Source organism: Populus euphratica, unplaced genomic scaffold (assembly GCF_000495115.2).
Source record: "Populus euphratica unplaced genomic scaffold, PopEup_1.0 scaffold864.1, whole genome shotgun sequence".
NCBI classification, from domain to species: Eukaryota; Viridiplantae; Streptophyta; class Magnoliopsida; order Malpighiales; family Salicaceae; genus Populus; species Populus euphratica.
Window position 1 is genome coordinate 85912 of NW_011500730.1, and position 6942 is coordinate 92853.

A 6942-nucleotide genomic window follows, 5' to 3' on the forward strand; every position below is an offset into this window, starting at 1 on the left:
GCTTCTTCTTAGCTTCACTACTACAGGCGCACACAGCTTGAGACTGTAATGACAATGTTGCTCTTCTTGTTGGTGAGCTGTTTCCCTTTCTTTCTGGTGGGTGAAAGGTCTATCCATAAGGTCTTAACCATTTCTTCTCCAGTGGGGCAGAAGTTGGAACATGGAAACAAGAAAACAAAAACTAAAAAAAAAAAATCTTTGGTTATTAAATTGGAAATGTGAGGGAGCTTCCTATATAAACTATGTGTCCTGTGTGGGGTGAAGCTAGTTATGATTACTGAAACTTGCTCCAACACATGACATGAAAGAGACAGGAAAAGGCTCATCCTTCACGGCGATGATTCCATTATTTTTAACTCATTTTTTTGTTTTGAAGAACACAATAAAATACGCTTCTTGTCTTGGCTTGGCTTTGGCTTGCTTGAACAAGGGTTAAAAATGATAAGTGCATTAATAATTCCGACAGTTGGGTTTGAAAAATGCAATAAAGTATGGCCATGGGAGCCGTGCAAGCAACGGATCAGTCAATGATGGTCTCCTAATTTAGGTAATCAAGGACAAGAATATCCTCTCGTTCTTTTGCTTAAAAAATCCGACCTCGTTATCCTTTCAAGAAAGAGAATATAGGTAGCAATATTAATTTAGCTATCGTTAATTTACCATTTGCTGAAGACCACAACTTCTAGAAATGAAACTCGAATATTTTGTAGAAGAAAGCAATACATGTTTATCTAGGAAATGGTATAATGTTACGTGTTGATTACCCCACTGTAAAATGTGAACATTGTTCGTTAGGCAAAGTCAATGTCTGTTTCTAAATATAGAACTGTCTTATGGCCCAGTAAACACACAGGACTCCCCCAAGTACACAGGACTCCTCTAAGTAGTTTTAATCTGGTTTGCGAATGCTAGTTTTTCTTTGGAAATCTCCATCGTCAGCACCAAAACGAACAAAAATTAAATTTTGCCTGGTATTGGCAGCCACAGCTTCATGGTGTTAAAAAAGATCGGATATGTTCTGCCTTCAAAGCTGATTACGTAGCGATTAAAGATCAGAGTTTTTAAGTCACAAGGTTAATAAAAAACTCTAATGTTCTATGAAAAGTTTGTAATTCAATAATCCAATCTGAAAAAAATAGTCTACAGGATTATTTAAATATAAAAATCATTTTAATTAGTAAAATTTTAATTAAATTAAAAATTTTAATCTATATATATATATATATATATAAAAACTCAAATACACAATGAAATTAAAAATAATCATGAATAGTAATTTATAGTCATTGAAGACCTTGCTAACTTCAAATAAATAAAGAATTTTAACGTTATAAATAATAAGACCTGTAGCATCTTTTCTTAAAATCCCAATCACATCTAATAAGCAAATAAAACAATATGATAATTTTCATCAAGTTATATGTTTAACACGTCTCAGTTTTTTTGTGGGTTTAACCTTGTCCATATGATTTATAAATATATTCACAACATGTTGAATATTAGTTTTTTTTTATTAGTGAAAGGCTCAACTTTGAGTCAATTTTAAATTCTAGATATAATGTTTCATCATTATAATAAAAATAAATATTAGAAATATTAAAGGTTTTGAAAATACTAATATTGTCATTAATCTTATTTATTATTATGTAAGGACTATATTTATTTTACTACAACTTTTTATACATCCACACATGGAATCTCTCTTTATTTAGAAATATTATCACCTTATATATTTTTTTAAATATCTTAACACGGCGGTATCTATCAGCATCAACTTATTTTTTTTTTTGAATATCTTAACACGACGGCATCTATCAGCAACAACTTGAGCATTTATATTTATATTCTCACCAGGAACATTATATCCAATACTTTTTTAAATTGATATCAAATCAAGCATAAACCTAGGACATTGCAAATATACATTCTTGAATGATAATTTATTAGTGGTACTATGCTTAATAATGTTGTATCAGAATTCTTCTTGTGTAACAGAATAATCCCACCACCTTTTCTTATTAATATAAATGTTTTGAATCAAGTTTTTTATTGTTTAATTTAACGACTCTAATTGTCCATATATTTATGGATGTGTTGTATTATTAAGCTATAATGATGAATCATATATCATACATAAAATTCATAAAAAATAATTAAGGAACTTACTGTCTCAATAAGAAATAATTGTCTTCATCACCTCATATAAACAAACCATCTTTTAAAAGAAAATTCAAGCAATTGTAAAAGCATCATTTGTCTTTATTATGTATGAGGTAAAGCAAGTATAAAATTCTTAGAAAAGTTCTTACATATATTTTTAGAAATAGAAAAAAGTACATATAAACTTGTATTATATGTTTACTCTTTGGTAGTTTGATAAATATAATAATTTTGCATAAACTTAAATTACTAATATTTTGTTTCAAGTGAGACTAATGATATATTCTAGTGATAGCATTGGTAGTCTCTTTTCAACCTAAATGACTAACCAAACTTTTTCCTTTCAAATTCTAAAGCACTTTCTCTCATAATAAAGAACAAGGAATGCAAAGTTGATTATCTCTTATAAAGAATTCATCGTAAATGTAAAAGTTGCCAATGACAAATCTTGATTTTAACACTTATTTGGAAGCTTACAAAAATCATCATCATGCCCATACAACTCTTTTAATATAATTAATTAGTGATCTCTCCTTTTTTAAAGAAACCAATGAGGCTATCCTTCTACTTAAAGCATCAACAATTTTATTATAAACTCTAGTCTCGTACACAATTCTTATTAATAATTGTTATAAGTTATTCATCTCGCATGCATGTTATTATTAATTCTATTTTGACTATATAAAAATTTCAGTCTTATAATCTTAATAAAATATAAATTCCTTACCTATTAGAAAAATTATATAAAACTCCTTTTCATTTGTGGTCCGATTTAATATAAATTCACTTAACATAAATTACTACAAGTCACACCACAACCATAACATTCAACCTCAAAAAGTTTGTTAAAAATTAGAAAAATAAAAAATAGAGTAATGCTTAGTTTTTAATTGTTAAAGGCAAAGCTCTTTCTACCTTTCTTCTCAATTGAACTTTTTTTTTTATGTATTTATTATGTATTTAATAATTAATGCAACTATATTACTAAAATTTTGTATGACTTGTTAATAAAAATATAGAAAATCCATGGAAAGTAAAGATCTCAAATTATTTTAGGGATAAGCCAATACTAATAGCTCTAACTTTTTTCTAATTAATATTTATAACATCTACACTAATAATAAAGTCTAAAAACAATAGTTTATCAGTCATAAAACTATATTTTTTAAGTTCATATATAGTTTGTTCTTCAATAAAACCTCCAACACCTTTCTCAAATGTATCCCATAGTCAATTTTAGATTCACTATAAATCAAAATAGATAACCACAATATTTTTTATAAAAGGATATAAAACTTGATTCATCAATCTTATAAAAGTGCCCAACACGTTAGACAATCTAAAAGGCATATCCAGTCATTTGTACAATTCTTCTTTTATCTTGAAAGTGATTTTCAACTTTTTCCTTAGCTGAAATAAATTATGATAACCACTCCTTAAATCAATCTTCATTAAAATTAATGCCTGATATAATTGACCAAGCATCTTATATAATTGAGGAATAAAAAATTTGTAACCAATTATTATTTTTATTGATGATGTAACTGTACATATATGCACACCAACTATGATCCTTTTATGGTCAATAAAGTTGGAATTGCACAAGGATTAAAGATCTCTTGAATCTTTGAAACCTTTTAGCTGAAATCAATTATGATAACCTTTTTCTATATCTCACCCTTCTTAGGATTCATTCAATAATGTGGAAAGTTTGGAAAGTTAGATTTTAGCATCAAATCAATCCAATATCAGATATATCTCATTAATATAATTAATCCCACAACTTATCAGGTACAATATCTTTAAAATCAGTAAGCAAATGTTTAATTATGTTAGAAATGTCTACCTTTTTCCATTTTTACTCTTCCATCAACCAAAACCTTAATAACTAATGCATAAATCTATCTAATATCTTTTATATTTGATTGGATCTCATGTTTTGAGTTTTCTATGGTAAAAAAAATCGTTCCCTTTACTTTGAAAGCTTTATATTTACATTCCTCTTTCAAAGTCACAAGGGTAAAATTCACATCATTCTTATTAAGCTTATACAAATTATTTGTATCTAAATGTCTAACATTTACATCATATTGTCAAAGCCTACCAAATATCAAATTGCATGAATCCATATTTACCATGTCATAATAAATCTCATCCCTATACTTTCTAATTAAGAAAATGTCCTTTATAGCCTTAGGTTACTCTTATCACTAATACTAACTTAATCCACCTAGTTTTGTATGGTTTAGGATATAGTTCTAATAATAATCTCAATTTATCAAGATCAAACAAATTATTATTTATGGTACATTAGGTATAAAATAACTTATACAAATCCTTAGCAACCTTAGGTGTTAACAACATCTTTTTAAGAGCATAGGTTTGTCCATCATCAAAATCCACTTCATCGTCTCCATCAAGTTCACGAAGTTTGCCCTCAACTCAAAAAGTTCTAGCTTATATTGACTTTCAATTATGTTGGCCAATTTTTATCTTCTACAATCTCTAGATTGATGCCTTACTTCCTTATATTTAATGAATTTTTCCATTATTGGCTTAGAGTATTGATTAGTACTTAAAAGTGCATTTTTATCATGGTTTTATATCATCATTTTGCACTTGAAGTATCAATAACTCCTTAACCAAAGCATGTTTTATAATAATATAACTAATAATATAAGATACCTTTAATTTATGGTAAATGTCTATTTTTAATGCAGGCCTATCACATAAATGAAAATATTGATTGATGACTTTAAAAACTTAAATTGCAAAGGCAAAGAGATGGCCAAACTTAGAAAAGAGATGTCGGTGCAATCCAAACCGGAACACTGTTCGGTAATTGGGTCATATCTGGAGCTACAGATCTCAGATTTAGGTCCAATTTATATGGATGGAAAGGTAAGACATAGGCCTACAACTTTCATATGGAGCCCAAGATCTAAAAAGGCCATTATCAAGTCCAAATTGTAGCAACAACAAAGAAGCCCGAATCTGTCTTCCAGCCCGAGCACTGTTCGGTATTTTGGCCATATCTGGAGTTCTAGAAGTCCAAATGAGCTGAAGTTTTTACACAAGAAAGCTGAGACAATTGCCTACAACTTTCATGTTTGCAACTGGCTCCAATTTTGACGTTATCAATGACGTTTTGGGCAGACAAGAGAAGATAAAGATTGTCACCAAGTCAAAAGTTGGCCACCCACTTATCAATTAGTCATCAAATCAATAGTTCCCAATTTTGGCCTATAAAAGGAGACATTTGCCATGCATTTAGGCATCTTGGTGTTCAGATCAAGATCATGCTCTTCCTTTCTCTCTTTGTATTTTTTATGCTTTGTTTTCATTAATATTAAGTTTATGCCTTTCATTTCCTTTCCTTTACTTAGTTAACTTTTATGTTCTTATTTTGTTTATCTATTTTGCTTTCTTTCATTATGTCTAGCTAAGTTAATTATGTCAAGGTGAAAAGGTTACACTAATGGTGTAAGAATAAGTATAATGTAAACTTAATATGGACCTTAATGTTTGATACTAACATGTTTTATATTTGTTATCTTGTTCACTCTTTAATACTTTGCTTGTTAAATGACTAATCTTGATTTATGTTGTATAACACTTGGTACAACAAATGCTTGGCACTTTCATAGCCCATAATGTATGGTATAACCGACACCTGAGCTATGAAAGGAACTTGATTTATTGTTAACATAAGTTATAATCATGAATGCTTGACGAGATTTACAAGTATTAGCATTAATTGAATAAGATGACTAATGTAATCATGTTAACAATATATAATCTGATTGGAACCTCCTTTGTGTGTGGTTTCCAATTCAATAATAAGAGTTTATACTATACTTGTTTGATATACCATTAGTGGAACCTCGTTTCTTAGTTTATTCAAATAAATTGCCTTGGATTCGATTGAAAATTTTCTAGAAGATTTCAAAAGCTTATTTTTATATAGGTTTATAATTTAAAGCAATTGAATATTGAAAAGGCCTATAGATAAGGTTTAGAAGCTTATGCTTGGGAATTGCAATATTTTCCTAGTTGGTTTATGATTTTTTTTTTTCTAATTAGAGTAGTAATCTTTTAATTTTTTTTTTAGCCTTGTTTATGATATTTTTGCCTAGTATAAATAGAGTTATTTAACTTGTAATTATTTTTTTTTAATCTTTTTTTGATGGTTTATTCACAGATATTCATATGTGTGTGAGAAAAACTCATATTTCTTGGTTCTTTAAGAACTTTTATTAAACTTATCAAAGATCAAATGCTTTTGTGGCATTATTCCTTATACTTCTTCTTCGTGATTCTTTATAATTGTTGAGTGATGGTTTTTCATTCAACTAGTTTTAATAACTCAGTTCAAGTAATTGTTGTATTGAGCTTTTATCAACCAAATATGATTTTACTTTTTGTGGGTTTATACTTTTTTTGTATGTCGGTTTAAGGGTTTGTATTTTTCGAGTTCACATCAACTTTGCTTTTTACAACACTAATTAATATTTAAAAGTGCATTTTTTATCAAGGTTTTATGTCATCATTTTGCACTTAAAGTATCAATAACTCCTTAACTAAATCATGTTTTATAATGACGTATCTAATAATATAAGATACCTTTAATTTATGATAAATGTTCATTTTAAATGCAGGCCTATCATATAAATGAAAGGATTGATTGATGAATTTAAGAACTGAAATTGAAAAAATAAAGAGATGGCCGAACTTAGAAAAGAGATGTTGGTGCAATCCAAACCGGAACACTGTTCGGTAATT